Source organism: Gouania willdenowi, chromosome 4, assembly GCF_900634775.1.
Source record: "Gouania willdenowi chromosome 4, fGouWil2.1, whole genome shotgun sequence".
NCBI lineage: Eukaryota > Metazoa > Chordata > Actinopteri > Blenniiformes > Gobiesocidae > Gouania > Gouania willdenowi.
This window is the reverse complement of record NC_041047.1, coordinates 33985994-34003271: the sequence shown is the minus strand read 5'-3', so window position 1 is coordinate 34003271 and position 17278 is coordinate 33985994. Positions and strand designations below refer to the sequence as shown.

Here is a 17278-nt window from a genome sequence, read left to right as displayed (position 1 = left end):
GTGTATAGTGTGTAGTAGTAGTAGTGTGTATAGTGTGTAGTGTGTGTGTAGTGTGTAGTGTGTGTGTAGTGTGTAGTGTGTGTGTATAGTGTGTGTGTAGTGTGTAGTGTGTGTGTATAGTGTGTGTGTAGTGTGTGTGTATAGTGTGTGTGTATAGTGTGTGTGTATAGTGTGTAGTGTGTGTATAGTGTGTAGTAGTAGTGTGTATAGTGTGTAGTGTGTAGTGTGTGTGTAGTGTGTAGTAGTGTGTGTAGTAGTGTGTGTATAGTGTGTAGTAGTGTGTGTATAGTGTGTATAGTGTGTGTATAGTGTGTATAGTGTGTGTGTAGTGTGTAGTGTGTGTATAGTGTGTGTATAGTGTGTGTATAGTGTGTATAGTGTGTGTATAGTGTGTATAGTGTGTAGTAGTGTGTGTAGTGTGTGTGTATAGTGTGTGTATAGTGTGTGTAGTGTGTAGTGTGTGTGTATAGTGTGCGTATAGTGTGTGTATAGTGTGTATAGTGTGTGTAGTGTGTGTGTATAGTGTGTGTGTATAGTGTGTGTATAGTGTGTGTATAGTGTGTGTGTATAGTGTGTGTATAGTGTGTGTGTAGTGTGTGTAGTGTGTGTGTATAGTGTGTGTGTATAGTGTGTGTGTGTAGTGTGTGTGTGTAGTGTGTGTGTATAGTGTGTGTGTATAGTGTGTGTGTATAGTGTGTGTGTGTAGTGTGTGTGTGTAGTGTGTGTGTGTAGTGTGTGTGTGTAGTGTGTGTGTGTAGTGTGTGTATAGTGTGCGTGTGTGTAGTGTGTGTATAGTGTGTGTGTAGTGCGTGTGTGTAGTGTGTGTAGTGTGTGTGTAGTGTGTGTGTATAGTGTGTGTGTGTGTAGTGTGTGTGTGTTGTGTGTGTGTATAGTGTGTGTGTAGTGTGTGTGTAGTGTGTATAGTGTGTGTGTGTATAGTGTGTATAGTGTGTGTGTGTATAGTGTGCGTGTAGTGTGCGTGTAGTGTGTATAGTGTGTGTATAGTGTGTGTATAGTGTGTGTGTAGTGTGTGTGTAGTGTGTGTGTGTAGTGTGTGTGTGTTGTGTGTGTGTATAGTGTGTGTATAGTGTGTGTGTGTAGTGTGTATAGTGTGTATAGTGTGTGTATAGTGTGTGTGTATAGTGTGTATAGTGTGTATTGTGTGTATAGTGTGTGTGTGTAGTGTGTGTGTAGTGTGTGTAGTGTGTATAGGGAAAAAAACTTGTGGGAACGATGGTGTTTATGAACGAGAACCTGACGAAGCAAGTATCGCATGGAAACTGAAAGAAACGACAACTGAAGAAAGGAGGAAAATTGTGAAAACTTGGACCAGAGGCTGCAGGATTTACATCACACCTCCAGGAGGAGAAAATGGAAAACCCATTCTAGTCCAAAGGATGGAAGACCTGGAAAAATACGAATGAGGTACCTAAAAGTCAAGAACACTGATAAAAATCATGGATATGGACAGAATCACTAAAAATCATCCACAACATCATCAACATCAACAACGGGAGATTAATCAAGTAGACGAAGTGGACCCAAATAACTTTCACACTGGAAACAATACACGAACAGCCATTACTACACAGAGACTGACTTCAAAGTGGAAAATAAGAAATAATAAACAACATAACCATGCGCAAATGCAAAGAAAAAAATGCAGACCATTTTATAATAAACAATGTAAAAGAATACAATAAAAACATAATAGCACAAGAACTCAACAGTTTTTTCATAAATACTGGAAAAGACATAGAGAAAGGGATTAATAAACACCCAACACTTAAATGGAATCATTTTGACAATGAGCTGAAATAACCCCGCCATTAACACATATAAGTAATATATCATTTAAGAATGGGGTTTTCACAGAAAAGATGAAAATTGCAAAAATCAGACCGATTTACAAGGGTGGAGAAAAATGTAACTTCACTAATTATCGACCTATATCAATATTACCACAACTATCAAAAATTCTGGAAAAACTGTTCATGAACAGACTCGACAAATTTATAGAAGACAATAATATACTACATGAAGGACAATATGGATTTAGAAAAGGACGTTCAACAGCAATGGCTATAATTGACATCACGGAGAATTTAAGAGAAGCTTTAGAAAATAAACTATTTGTATTCGGAATTTTTCTGGACCTAAAAAAAGCCTTTGACACAATTAATCATGATATTCTAGAAGAAAAACTTCAAAATTACGGAATAAAGTACAACGCCTTAAAATGGATTAAAAGCTATATGACAAATAGGAGACAATATGTTGACTTTGAAGAACACACATCAAAATGCCAAACCATACAATGTGGTGTTCCACAGGGTTCAATTTTAGGGCCAAAACTGTTCATTTTATACATAAACGACATTTTCAAAGTTACAAATTGCCTCAAACTAACGTTGTTTGCAGACGATACAACATCCTATGTTCAGGTAAAGACATTAAAACTTTAATAGAGGCAACAAATGAAGAACTATTAAAAATTCAAACTTGGTTAGATGTAAATAAACTAGCCCTAAACATTGTGTATAGTGTGTGTATATTGTGTATAGTGTGTGTATAGTGTGTGTATATTGTGTATAGTGTGTGTAGTGCTACAGGAACAGGGAGGCTCCTCCATGTAATCACACATGATGCTGTTTATATATTTATATATGTCACTTCCACAGTGTGTGTCAGAATAGCTTTGATTCCCTCATGCTCCAGGGAACCTGTTCTACTAATCCACTAGTTAACGCCTAACACCCCCCCCCACACACACACACACACACCCCCCCCCAATGCCTTGGGACGCAGCGTGACGTTGGTTTAATCTGCAGCACAGAGATAAGTGTGGACTATATGAGATAAGTATGGATGGTTACGCTCTGAGGGGGTGCACATTAGCCATGGGGGGGTGTATGGTGGAGGTGCATGTCTGACACCAGCAGCCAAACCTTCACTCAGTCACACACACACGCACGCACGCACGCACGCACGCACGCACGCACGCACGCACGCACGCACGCACACACACACACACACACACACACACACGCACACACACACACACACACACACACACACACACACTCATTCTTACAGGTGTTCTAACCCAGACCCTCATGAGCACCAGCTGAACAGTTTATTACTTATTTGTTCTATGCTTTCATAGAAATTACACAATAACTGAATCATTTTCAGTAAAAAACTGGAAAAAGTGTAGTTTTCTAAAACTCTTGACCCGTAGTATATTTTGGTTTTCTGATTTCACCATAAAAGAAACAGAATGAACAAATAAAATATACAGTTCCCTCTGGTTGAGCTGAAATATGATTTAAAAAAGGATAGAAACAATGAGCAGAGTAATTGTTTCCTGATCAGCTTTGATAAAGAAAAACAGAGTAAATATGTATTAAACATGGAGATGGGAATGTATGGTTCTTCTCTCAGTAGGTACACCAGAGTGGTCTCCATCTCTCTCCCTGAGGATAGAGAGATGGAGAGCGCTCGCGGCTCCGCCTTGGGCGTTACTGACGATATCAAAGGGCTATAGGCTGCAGTTTGCATCTGTCCCTCCCCGTTTTGCCGGTGTGAATCACTCTCAGGCCCACGGAGAGTCGGCCCGTGTGTTACAGGAGGAGATTACATCCCTCTTGCGCAGGGGAGTGATCTCAGTGGTTCCTCCCACTCGGTCTTGGGAGGGGTTTTACTCCAGGTACTTTCTGGTCCCCAAACGAGAAGAGTCCGGGATCTATCCCATCCTGGACCTACGGGCCCTGAACAAGTGCCTCAGGAAACACACCTTCAAGATGCTCACGCATTCCTCCTACTGCGTCTGGTGCAACAAGGCAATTGGTTCATGTCTGTCGACCTCAAAGATGCGTATTTCCAGGTTCCAATATATTCCTCTCACAGAAAGTACCTACAGTTTGCTTTCCTGGCGGTATGTTATGAGTACCGCGTTCTCCCGTTCAGGCTCTTTTTAAGCCCGAGGGTGTTTGTGCGCTGCAAGGATGCTGCGATCGCTCCACTGAGGAGGCGGGGCATTCGCCTGGCTCGCCAGTCAAATCTGAGATTTGTGGTGAATGCGGAAAAGAGTGTGTTGTCCCCTACACAGGAAATCATTTTCCTGGTCTGTGCCTGCGCTCAGTACTGTTCACCGCGCGTCTTTCACTGGAGCTAGTGAAGACGTTTGAGGCATGTCTCAGATTGTTTTGGACAAGCACATCTGTTCAGTTCAGACTGTGTCTTCGTTTACTCGGGTTGATGGCTTCAGCAATCCTCGTGATCCGCATTCATCGCCTTCACATGAGAGATTTCCAACTGTGGGTGTCCTCACATGGGCTCAATCCTGTGCGTCATGGCGCACGGAGGGTTTTGGTTACACCAGAGTGCTGCGCAGCTCTGCGCAGCTCTGCGCCACTGGCGTGCCCCGGGCTTCCTGATGGACGGGGTGCCTATGGGTATTGTTACATCCAGGAAGGTGGTTTCCACGGACGCCAGCCTGACAGGCTAAGGTGGGACTTACAAGGGCGGGGCTGTGAGGGGTCGCTGGAATGCGGTCCTCCAGCGCACTCACATAAATTCATGTCCTGGTGTGGGCGGACAATACCACGGCGGTGGCGTACATCAACCGTCAGGGCAGGCGTTGGTTGCTATCACTGGCAAACAGACTGATCCTGTGGAGTGTTGGGCGTCTGCTCTCGCTGAGAGCGACACGCGTCCCGGGTATGATGAACGTGGGCACTCACCTGTTATCCAGGGGCGCGCCGCTTTGAATGGATGCTGCACCAGAGATGGTGCGGCAGCTGTGGGCCTATTACGGTCGGGCCAAGGTGGACCTGTTTGCAGGGGAAAAAAATGCGCAGTGCAGTGTTCTTCTCCCTGTGCAGCACGGAGGCTCCCCTCGGCATAGACGCACTGTGAAAGTGTATTTGGCGGCGATCGCCGCCTGTCACGTTGGCTTTGGGGATAAGTCGGCCAGTCAGCACCCGCTGATCTGCCGGTTTATGAAGAGAGCACATAGACTCCTCCCCATGTCCAGACCACTGGTGCCACCGTGGTATCTGGCGGTGGTTTTGGAGGGACTTAAACGTCCTCCTTTCGAACCACTGGAGGAGGCGGGTCTGAAGTTCACCGCTCTTAAGGCTGTCTTGTTACTAGCTCTGGCTTCGGCCAAGAGGGTCAGTGACATCCATACGCTCTCTGTTCATCTGTCGTGCGCTCAGCTTTTCCCAGGTGATGAGTAGATCAACCTCAAACCCAACCGGGCTTTTGTGCCGAAGGTTGTGGGCTCGTGTTCTCCCATTGACCTTTTGGCCTTTTCTGCCTCACAGGGTGAGCAGCGGCCAAATGTGTTTTGTCCAGTTTGTGCGATCGGCATGGATATGATGAGGGGCCTCAGGTTGAGCAATCAGCTGTTTGTTTTCTGGACCAATTCCCTCAAGGGGAAGCCTGTTACTAAGCAACGCCTGTCACACAGGGTGGTGGAGGCTATTGTTTTGACTTACTCGTGTCAGGGTCTGCAGATGCCTACTGGTCTGCGTGCACTCTCAACTCGGGGTCTTGCCACATCCTGGGCTTTGTTCAGGGGAGTGTCTGTCCAAGACATCTGTGCGGCGGTGAGTTAGACCTCGCCCCTCACGTTTGTCTGCTTTTACATGCTGGACGTTTCCACCCCGTGCATGGCACAGGTGGTTTTACCATCCTGATCAGACTTCTGCCCTGGAGGCTGGTACCGCTTTATAAGCATGTCTGCACTACGGGATTCCATATCCCATAGTGAGACGTCTCACAAAATATAATGAAATAAAACTTTAGGTTATGTATATCACCCTGGTTCTATGAGTAATATGAGTGAGGTGTCTCTCCAGACTACCGTTCTTGCTCAAACGAGGAGAAGAGGTGCTTATTTTGAATGGTGCACACCTGTCCGCGTCCTCCTTTTATAGGAGGTGGGTCTCCCCCTAGCGGATAAATGCTTCTGAGGAATGCAGACAGAGGTTGCATCCCATAGTGAGACTTTTCACTCATATTACTCATAGAACCAGGGTTATATACTGTACATAACCTAAAGTTATAAATATTGAACCATCTTCAAATGATTTTTCTCATTCCAGCTGCAGCACTTGATTGTCTAAGGTGAAGTGATTCATGTTCAGCTGAAACTACAGGTACATGTACGACAGAAACTACTGTATGTGTAACTGCCACCATCACAGGTTGGAATAGTTTAATCTCTAATGCATAATGTCTTGAATACAAGATAAACTCTTTCTTTAATTAACATAGTCATCTTTATTTGGTCATTGCAGACACAGCACATGGTTCATCTGATCTTCTACGATTCTACAAACGTGTGCGTCATCAGCTTTTTATTCTGAAAAAATTTTTAAAGTATTCCTGCATCAGACCAAAGGCATGAAAGGACTTACTTTGGAACAACATTTTCCCGACAAACTAAGTTTTTATAATTCAGCCAAATGTATTATTAAAGGTAGAGCTACGTCAGATCTGACTGAACAAGACATTTTTAGACTTAAAAAGCAGATGATTAAAGATAGAAAACAGCTTAATTTATAGTTTATGATGAGGATTTTTGTTGTTTTTCTCTCCTTTTTATTTGGTTCAGGTTTTATTCTTTTATCCTCCTCTTTTCTTATGAATTATTTTAGGGTGGGGTCATTAAACATAAATAGGGTGAGACAGGAAAAAAAAGGCACTAGTGTTCGACACAACATGGAGAAAAACATTGATGTATTGTTTATGCAGGAAACACATAGTGATGACTGTAAAGAGAGAGACTGGGTTAAAGAAAGGGAAGAGGAGGTGATCCTGACCCACAAGGTTTCATTTTCTCCAGGACTTTTATTCCCACAAATGTAGAGGTTGAACATGTGGTAAAGGGCAGGTGTCTATTGGTTAAAGCCCAATGTGACACACACACACACACACTGGTCTTTGTTAATATTTATGCTCCAACAAACGGTTCAGAGAGGAAGAGCTTTTTAGAAATAGTTAAAGCGAGGTTGGATCGCTGTGGCCTGGAGGAGTTTTTATTCTTGGGTGGATTTTAACTGTACTGAATTTGAGTTTTTAGATCGTAATCATGCAGAGCCACACACGGCTTCCCAGCGCGTTCTGAGACAGCTGATCAGCACACATGGCCTCGTGGATGTGTGGAGGAGGGTACACGCAGACTGTGGACAATATACTTGGTCCCACCTGACAGAAAACAGGATATCATCAGCCAGGCTTGATCGTTTTTACTGTTTTAAACACCATTTTAATGTTTTTAAGCGCTGTGACATAGTGCCAGCTGGTTTTACTGATCATTGGTTGGTTTTGTGTCACGTTGCTATAAAAAACATTCTACCATGGAGTGTGTACTGGCATTTTAACTCATTTGACTTTTGATAAAGGTTTTAGTGAGATTTTTAGTTTTTTCTGGAACACCTTTAGACGTAGTAAAGCTGAGTTTAAATGTCTTAGGCAGTGGTGGGACTATGGCAAAATGCAGATTAAACTCTTGTGCCAGCAGCAAACACTCAATGCCACACGTGACCCCTGTAGGTCCTGGAGACTGAGATTGTGGAGTTAGAAACTAGTTCTTCCTCTGGAAATCAGGGGGCATTGAAACCCTCAAATCTAAAAAAAATGGCTTTAGCCAACCTGCTGGATAATAGGACACATGGTGCACTGGTTCAGTCCAGGGTTCAGAACATCACTGAGATGGATGCTCCCTCTAGCTTCTTCTTTAGCTTGGAGAAAAGCATGGGCAGATAAAAGTAATTCATTTTTTGCTCTCAGACACAGGGGAGGAGCTGGGAGAACCTGCCCACATACGAAAGCGAGCTGTGGAGTTTTACTCGTCACTTTACACCAGTGAGTGCAATGAGAGTGACCCAGTAGTTGAGGAGTTCTGTGGTGTGCTACCTCAAGTCTCTGCAGAGACTAACTCGCTGCTGAGCCGACCTCTACAAATGAGGAGCTCGCTGATGCACTGCAGAGTATGCAGGGACGGGGGGCCCCTGGCATCGACGGCCTGACGGTTGAGTTTTTTAAGGCCTTTTGGGTCTTATTAGCTCCCGACATGTTGGCTGTGTTTAATGAGAGTCTGGCCTCAGGCTCACTACCACTTTCCAGTCGCAGAGCTGTAGTTACCCTTCTGCCAAAAAAAGGTCATCTCCAAGAAATAAAGAACTGGTGCCCTGTGTCCCTCCTATGCACGGATTATAAAATCTTGTCCAAGGCATTGGCAAACCGGTTGAGGAAAGCTATGGAGCAGGTCATCCACAGGGACCAGTCCTACTGTGTTCCCGGCAGGTACATGGTGGACAATGTCTACCTAATTCGAGATGTTTTGGAGGTGTCCAGCTCATCTGGTATAGATACTGGTCTTGTTTCATTGGATCAGGAAAAGGCGTTTGACCGTGTTGAACGCAGCTTTCATTGCCAAGATCAGGGCGTTGTACTGTGGCATTGAGAGTATACTGAAGTTTAATGGCAGTCTGTGCACCTTTCAGGGTGCATAGGGGTATTAGGCAGGGCTGTGCTCTGTCTGGGATGCTCTATGCACTCTCCATAAAACCCCTCCTCTGTCAAATTTGTATGAACATCGACGGTTTGGTTTTACTTGGCTCCAGGAGGAACATTGTTTTATCAGCTTATGCAGATGATGTCATTGTATTTATAAAAAATCAAAACAAAGTGGACATTTTATTGAGCTTAACTAATTTATTTAACACTCTGTCTTCAGCACGTGTGAATTGGGATAAAAGTGAAGCCCTTGCTGTCGGTAGATGGCGTGGCGGTCTCCTAGTGCTTCCTGGGAGCCTATCGTGGAGGACTGATGGCCTCAGGTATCTTGGTGTCTTCCTTGGTAACGGGACGATGACGAGGAGGAACTGGGAGGGTGTCACTGAAAAAGTGGTAGGGAAGCTTCTGAAATGGAAACGGTTGCTGTCATACATGTCATACAGAGGCAGAACCTTAGTTGTGAACACTTTAGCAGCCTCACTTCTCTGGCATCGTTTGGCCGTATGGACCTCCATCAGGTCTTTTAGCTCAACTCCAGACGAAACGCGTACATTTTTTCTGGGATGGTTTACATTGGGTGCCACAGGGTGTGTTGTTTTTACCTAAAGAGGAGGGGGGACAGGGCCTCGTCCACTTGGCCAGTAGAACAGCTACCTTTAGATTACAGTTCATCCAAAGGTTGAGAGATCCTCTCCCTGAAATCAGTCCATGTCTCGGTGAGCTGACCGGACCCTTTTTAAAAGACTTTTAAAACACACTGACCTACACACTGCTGGTAAGACTTTTCTCTGTGTAAAGGCCATAAATAAAAAATGGCTGTGTGACAGAGCACCCACTGTATGGACTGATAAACTTGGAGGAGATGGACAGGGTCCACAGTGGAGGGTGCTCTACAAACTCCCCCTCAGGAAGAGAACAGCCGACCTTCAGTGGAGAATTCTACATGGTTCAATTACTACTGGTGCTTTTGTTTCTGTTCTTAACCCTGCTGTGTCCAACCTGTGTCTCTTCTGTCCATGTGTTCAGTGAGTGTAAGAGACTTACAGTGTTCTTCACCCTCTTAACAGAGATTTTTGGTTTGTTTGGAGAAACTTTTAGTGAAAAGAGTTTCATTTATGGTGTCGTTTACAGGAAAAGTCATCATGAAAAAGGGGAAGCTGTTAAACTTTGTTTCTGGTGAATCTATTGTATTATTTATGTAACACGTAAAAACAAAGTGGAAGGTGAACCAGCTCAGGAAGCAGTCATGGTACTCTGTAATATCTGCTGTAATATCAGGTGCTGACTGAGACTAGAATTCACTTTTCATCAGTTTACAAACAGTTTTGATGATTTTTAGAACATTTGGTGCTATGATGATATACTCTGCGCTGTAATCAGAGACAAACTGAAGTTTTCTAATATTCTGTTACACTAAATGTCTCACTAATGTAGTTTTAGTTTTATTTATTTTTCTACTTTATTTTTTCAATATTTATTTATTCCTTTGTCGAGGTCAGTAAACGTGAATATATGAAAATGATGTAATTGTAAATAAAGTGTGTTTGTAAAAATCAAAAATCATCTTCTTCGTCTTCTTTCTACAAAGTTCTCATAATGTTTTACAGTATCTAAGGTTATTCTGTAGCTACTGTATTTACAGGTGTGTGTGTGTGTCTGAATATGTGACATTACTCAGTGTTTTTTAAACACACACACACACACACACACACACACACACACACACACACACACACACACACGCAGTGATCTTATTAATAATTATATCTCATTCACTCTGTTGATATAAAGTTATTCCAGAGATGGTTATTGTTTTAATAGTTTATATTATTAATATTACACATATTCAGACTGGGGGAGGGGCCAGGCTCATCTCAGCACTTTTAAAAACCAATGGGAGCAGTGAAGCAGCAGTGAAGCAAGGCAGTCTTCTCACTTCCACACAGGTGTCCCCTGCAGAGGGAGGATTAGGATTCTACCCAAGGATTAATAATATATCTGATCACGTTATTAAAGCTACTTTGTTTACACACAAGCTTTTAACTTTAGATTATTTATTTACTTTATTGTTGTTTCTTTCTTTTTCTGACTTGTGTAGTTGTTTTAACAACTGTAAAGTGTTTTTGAAAAGCGTTTATGAATGAAATGTATTATTAGTGATATTTCTGTGTGAAAAGGACAATATGAGTTCTGACTTTATTTATTTTATTTATTTATTCAGTTTATTTCCAACATGGCTGCATTCACAGAAGTTTTGTCATTTTTTTTCCTTTTTTTTTTTTTGTACATGTCGAAAAAGGAGACGAGAGAAGCAGTTTGCTTATCTAAGTCCCGCCCCCTGTTTTGAACACAGAATATTTACATCAAAGCTTGTCTCTCTGGTCAAACATTCTTAGGTTGTTCTGAACACAATTTCATTTCTTTTATTTTTTTTGTCCTTTTTTATGTAGGATTCATTCTTCTTTTGAACTTCCTTGTTATCTTCAGAAAGTTTTCTTAGCATATGAAGGATTAGAAAGGCACATACCCCATCATTAGCAGGTCATTGATCATGACCCCTAACAGGTAGAGGTCCTCTACATCTTCCACTGAGAGGATTGAGAGGCACAGCATTTGGGTTTTTCCCTTTCCATCCATGACGTAACCACTCGGGAATGTCTCTTTTGGACACGCTGGTTCGTGTTGTTGTGATCTTCTGTTCGTGAAGATTGAGTCGATTGTGTTCATTGACCAGTTGATAAGTTCCATCTCATTGATGTGTTGATCTCGTATTCGTGTAAGAATGTGTTCCGAGTTTTTTCTTTATATCTAGTCAAGTTTGCAGCTTGTTTTGTCTCTACATCAAGGTTATTCCAGCTGGTAATAGCTCTATTTACAGTGTTGTGTTTTCCAATGTTATATTTAACCCTTTCTTGTATAAACACATTATTATGTCTTAGTTCATAAGCAGTTTGTTTGTATGTGAAACGTTTTTGTATTTGATATGGGAGTGTTTTAAGAGAGGCCGTAAATGCTAGAATTTGTGTGTTGTAGTGTATTATTTCTTGCAGTTTTAGGTATTTTGGCCTTTTCAAATAGTTCATTTGTGTGTGTGTTGTGTGGTGCTTTATATAGAATTATAATTGCTTTTTTTTAAAGTTTAAATAAAGGTTTAAGATACGTTTTGTAGGTGTTTCCCCAGATTTCTGAGCAGTAATTTAAATGTGACCCAACAAGGGAAGAATAGATTGTCTTCAGTGATGTGGTTTGTAGTATTTGTTGTCATTTCCATAGGATGAAGCTGCTTTTAGCAACTTTGTTTTTAACTACTTGTATGTGTTTTTTCCAGGTCAGTTTCTCATCTATCCACACTCCTAGTGCTCTATATTCTTTTACTTGTTCTATTATATCCATGTCTAGTTTCAGTCTAATATTTTCTGTTATTTTTTTATTTCCAAAGCTGATGAATTTTGTTTTGCTGACGTTTGAAAAGATTAATTAATGAGATTCACTGACCAGGTCATGATTATTTTTATTAACATATTATTTTAATGACATTTACAGGTTGAACTGGAGTAACTTTAACGTTAGCATCAGATGAGCATTCACTTCCAGGTCACATACAGTACTTTATCCAATCAGTGATGAGAAAACCAATAAACGTGTTCGTTTTCTGTTCTGAAGCAAAAGAGCTTGAATTTGAAAAACAATGCGTTTTCTGTTTTTTTCATTTTGGTTTTAAAAACAAATATCAAATAATGAATGTTTTTTTTTAGTTTTTCACATTTTGTTACATAATGAAAGACACAGATTCTGGTGGACTTGGTTGCATTTTAATTTGGTCGTTCCACTTTCACACATTCTATTTCTCAACAACGTTACGCAGGCAAAACGTTCGGACGCCTATTGGACAGAAAACTGCATTTTTCAAAGGAAATCCTCAAACAAACCCCAGAAATGTCATTAATAATGATTCAAAATGACCCATAAACACAATGAGTGGAAATGTTTGTGACGTTTATGTTTGTGTGCTGACTAAGCAGGTCTGAAAATGGATGGATGGATGGATAGATCATCCATCCATCCATCCATCCATCAGGATACAATTAAATATCAAAGAAGGAGGAGACAGGAATAAAAGGTAAGTCAGTAAAATAAATGATATACTTCATGTTTAGATGATGATGATGATGATGATGATGGGAGGTTATAGTAATAATAATAATAATAATAGTAATAACAATAATAATTACAAAAACAAAGAGAAATACATGGAAACAATGATAAAAACCATAAATAAATAAAACTAAATATAAATAATATAATTATAAATATAAGTCTATGAGTGGTGTTTATTAGTCTATTAATGTCTATTAGTTTATTAGTCTGATAATACGTTTTTCCATTGTAGGATATTAATATGAATTAATTTCCAGTTTATGGTACAGTTTGTTTTGCTACAGTGGATTAATAGATACGTTTTATTTCTACATATCCTGAATGTCATCTTCTTTAAGTATAAATGATGTGACGTCATAATAAGGTCTTTATCATTAAAAATCACACTTTGTAGCAACTTCTTAAAGGTGCAGTCCGTAACTCTTATAAAATTGACTTTTTGTCATATTTTCTATTTGCTTAACATTAAATTAGTAGTTTATGTGAAAAAAACCGGCTCATTGAGTCCAGTCTATAGTTTATGGTCTGGAAGATTAGAAGATGGAATTATTGACTTTTCTGCTTGAAATGTAATTACTGCTGTTTGATTTACATAATGATTGATTTGTAATTGTTACATTAGAACTCTGTGGTGCATGTGTTTGTCCATGTGTGCACAGCAGCTTCTGTGTGGGCTGTTGTAAGTGACACTGTGTTGTTGCTGCTGCTACTGAGGTGTGTGCACATAGAGAGAGAGAAGTGTTGCAGTAATATGCTTTTAACAGAGCATTTTATGTTACTGTGATGTTGCTGTCTGGCTAACGTTAGCTTGTTAGCTCCTCTGAGAGAGGGACTTTGGAAAGTTTGGAGGCAGGGCAAGAGAGCAGCAGAGAGGGAGGGTTCTGAAAGTTACGAACTGCACCTTTAATGAATGACGTTTATAAATGTGAGGTTAGTGGTAATGTTCTGTAGTGAGTTTTACTTAATAAATCATAATAAAAACAAAACAAAAGCAGAAGTCAAAAAGACAACAGAAATGGTTTATTGTGGAGATTCAAAGCCTAGATCTATGAGTACAGAAAAGATGATTTGATACATTTTATACATAATAAGTCCTCGTTTTAAAAAAGCTAACATTCAAAAACACTGCAATACGTCATTTTATTGAGTCATTGAAAGACATGCAACAAATAAAACATTTGATGTTTATTACAAACTCGTTTCTCTTCATTTTGATTTACAAAAACTACAAAGCGTCGTTAGAGGAGGCGTGTGCGTGTGTGTGTGTGTGTGTGTGTGTGTGTGTGTGACTCACATCAACAGGACCCTTTCACAATAAGAGCCCAGTAACAAAATGAAACCTGTGCCAAACAGGGTTGGGCTCAGTTCTAATTACAATCACCTAAATATTAATTAATTTACGACAATTATTACCTAATTATAATTGTAATTAAAATATCTGTTGCTGTTGTAATCATAATTTAATTGTAATTAAGTTCAGATCACTGACTTTGTAAATGTAATTGGCATGGAAATTAAATCAAAACTGTCAATTACAATTTATTAAACACAACACATATGTAATTAATAATTATTAAAATATTTGTTTCAGATGAAGTTTACCTGTGACTTTTATTTAGGATCATTTTAACATTTATTAAATATAAATCTGTAGTGACAGATTGATTATGAATCCTAACGAGGTGATCAATAGATGATAAACTAATTAATGATAGATCATATTTATTAGTGTATTTTACAGCATTAGAGATGCTAACAGAAAGCTAACACAAGAGGAAGGTTATGATTAATAAGGTTATTTATTTAAAAAAATCAGTAATTGGGATCAACTGTAATTAAACTTTAGTAATTGAGAATGTAATTGTAATTGACTTTCAGGGGAAAATTGTAATTTTAATTGTAATTGGAAAGAACGCCAGACACTGTTATTATAATTTAGTTGTTAATGAAGATCAATAATTAAATAAAAATGTAATTGAGCCCAAACAAACTTTGACAAATATTTCTATTGTTGTAAATAAAAAGTAAAGATATAAAAATGACCCGTTACAGGGGACAGAACCATAGGTTGGACATCATTATGTCACTACATGTTGTAAACAAACATCATGTCTGATTAATAATTAACGATTATTGATTATTGATCAATGAATAATGATTATTGATCAGTAGAAGATGACTTGGTCACATGTGAATCCAGTGGCTCCAGAGGTCACATGATCTTTATAATAATGCTAACGTTAATGTGTTCATACATACACAGTTAGGTGAGTAGAAAACTACACACACACACATACACACACACACACACACACACACACACACACACACACACACACACACACACACACACACACACACACACACACACACACACACACACACACACATATACACACAGACATATACACACACACACACACACACATATACACACAGACATATACACACACACACAGACACACACACACACACACACACACACATATACACACAGACATATACACACACACACAGACACACACACACACACACACACACACAGACACACACACAGACACACACACACATATACACACACACACACACACACACACACACACACACACACACACACATATACACACACACACACACACACACACATATACACACACACACACACACACGCACACACACACACACACACACACACACACACACATTTCCATAGTTTTTCTGGTGATAACAGAATAATTATGAAACAATAGTGTAAATAATAATAAATCATTCAGTGAAACAAGGACAATATTAATTAATCACATCAGGACTACAGTAAAATTAAAAATAACGTCTCATTCTAACCGTTATGAGAACGAGCTGATCAATACAATTATTGATCATTTCAACCAACACAATAAATATTGAATATTCAATAAGTTTGTGATCATATTTACGGTGAACGTTGTCTTTATTTGATCATACTACAACTCTTATTTAGCTAAAATAACCTTTTGGATATTTGTGATTATATGTATATTATAATGATTATTTTTTATTAATTTATTTTCAATAACTTTTTCAAAAACACATTTACAAAATGAGAAGAAAAACACTGATGATTTTTATTTAAATATTACAAAATGTATTTCTATTTTTTCTTTCTTATACCTAAAACTGATATGATCTTTATATAATGATGTTATTATTATTATTATCTATATGTATATTATTATTATATTCACACGTACAACTCCTGCTCCTCTGACACTGAATGATTTATTATATAAATATTTATTATAAACACTATTATCTCCAGATTATTAAGTCGTTATTACAGGAAAACAAAGTATGAAATCATGAGCCTTTAGAGCTTCCGTAATATGTCTGAGAGTGGATTTTCAGAATAAAAGTCACAAGTTAAATTAGAATTCATTCCAATCCTACAAATGAAGTAAAGAAATGTATTTTCACACAATTCAACAAAAACAGATTTTTATCATAAATGTTGTGCATTAATTGTGTTTTTTTTTAATGTATTTTTATTATTATTCACAAATAGAATAAAAAAAACCTTTTAGTCGTGATTTGGTTCCAGCGTATTCATCAACGTGATGATGTCACACGTTCTCAGCCGTTTAGTCTTTGTGCTTTCAACCAATCAACGAGCTGCGTTTGTTCTGATCACATGTTCAAAACCAGGGTTGGGCTCAATTATTATGTAACAGTAATTGATGAGTAATTACACTCATAATCATAACTGAATTGTAATTGAGTTCAGATAATTGATTTTAATTGTAATTGGCAGAGCTGAAATAAGTGATTACAAGTACTCACGTTACTGTAAATGAGTATATTTCTATTTGACTTGTACTTAAGTACGTTTAAAAGAAGTCATTAGTTACGTTTCTACAGTTACTGAGTAAATTATGATTTAGTTGTAAAATAATCAACAGACTTTGTGAATCTAGTTATTTTATTTAAAAATAATTGTACATTATTACAAACTTGTTATTTTATTCAGATGCTTTTGTGTAAAATATATTCAATAGATTGTGTCTCTTCTTTGAAGTTTATACATCAGATGTTTACTGTATGTAAAGATTTATTAATATACGTGAAATTATTATTTGATGTTTTATTTTTTTATATATGACTTACTTGTACTTGTGTAGATATATTGGTAATCTTTACACTTCTGGTATTTGTCATAAAAATGATATAAAACTATTCATTACAATTTAATTCAACTTAAATGTAAATGTTAGGATCATTTTACAATTTATTAAATAATATCAATCTATGGATATAGTGACAGTAAAAAGGCTCAGACGCCCACATCATAAATATTAAGACTAATATATTCATTGATTATGAATCCTAACAAGGTAATCAATAGATGATAAACTAATTAATGATAGATCATATTTATTAGTGTATTTTACAGATGAATATAGACATGGATCAGTGTTAGCATTAGAGATGCTAACAGAATGCTAACACAGGAGGAAGGTTATGATTAATAAAGTTATTTATTAAAGGATCAGTAATTGAGATTTAATGTAATTAAACATTAGTAATTCAGAACATAATTGTAATAGATTTTAGG

General features: G+C 38.5%; 1 protein-coding gene across 2 annotated transcripts in view; it reads left to right on the top strand.

Annotated features, from left to right (window-relative positions):
- Positions 1-17278, top strand: part of LOC114462598 (pre-B-cell leukemia transcription factor 1) — a 229541-nt gene that overhangs the window by 164236 nt on the left and 48027 nt on the right. The gene's annotated exons all lie outside the window — the stretch shown is intronic.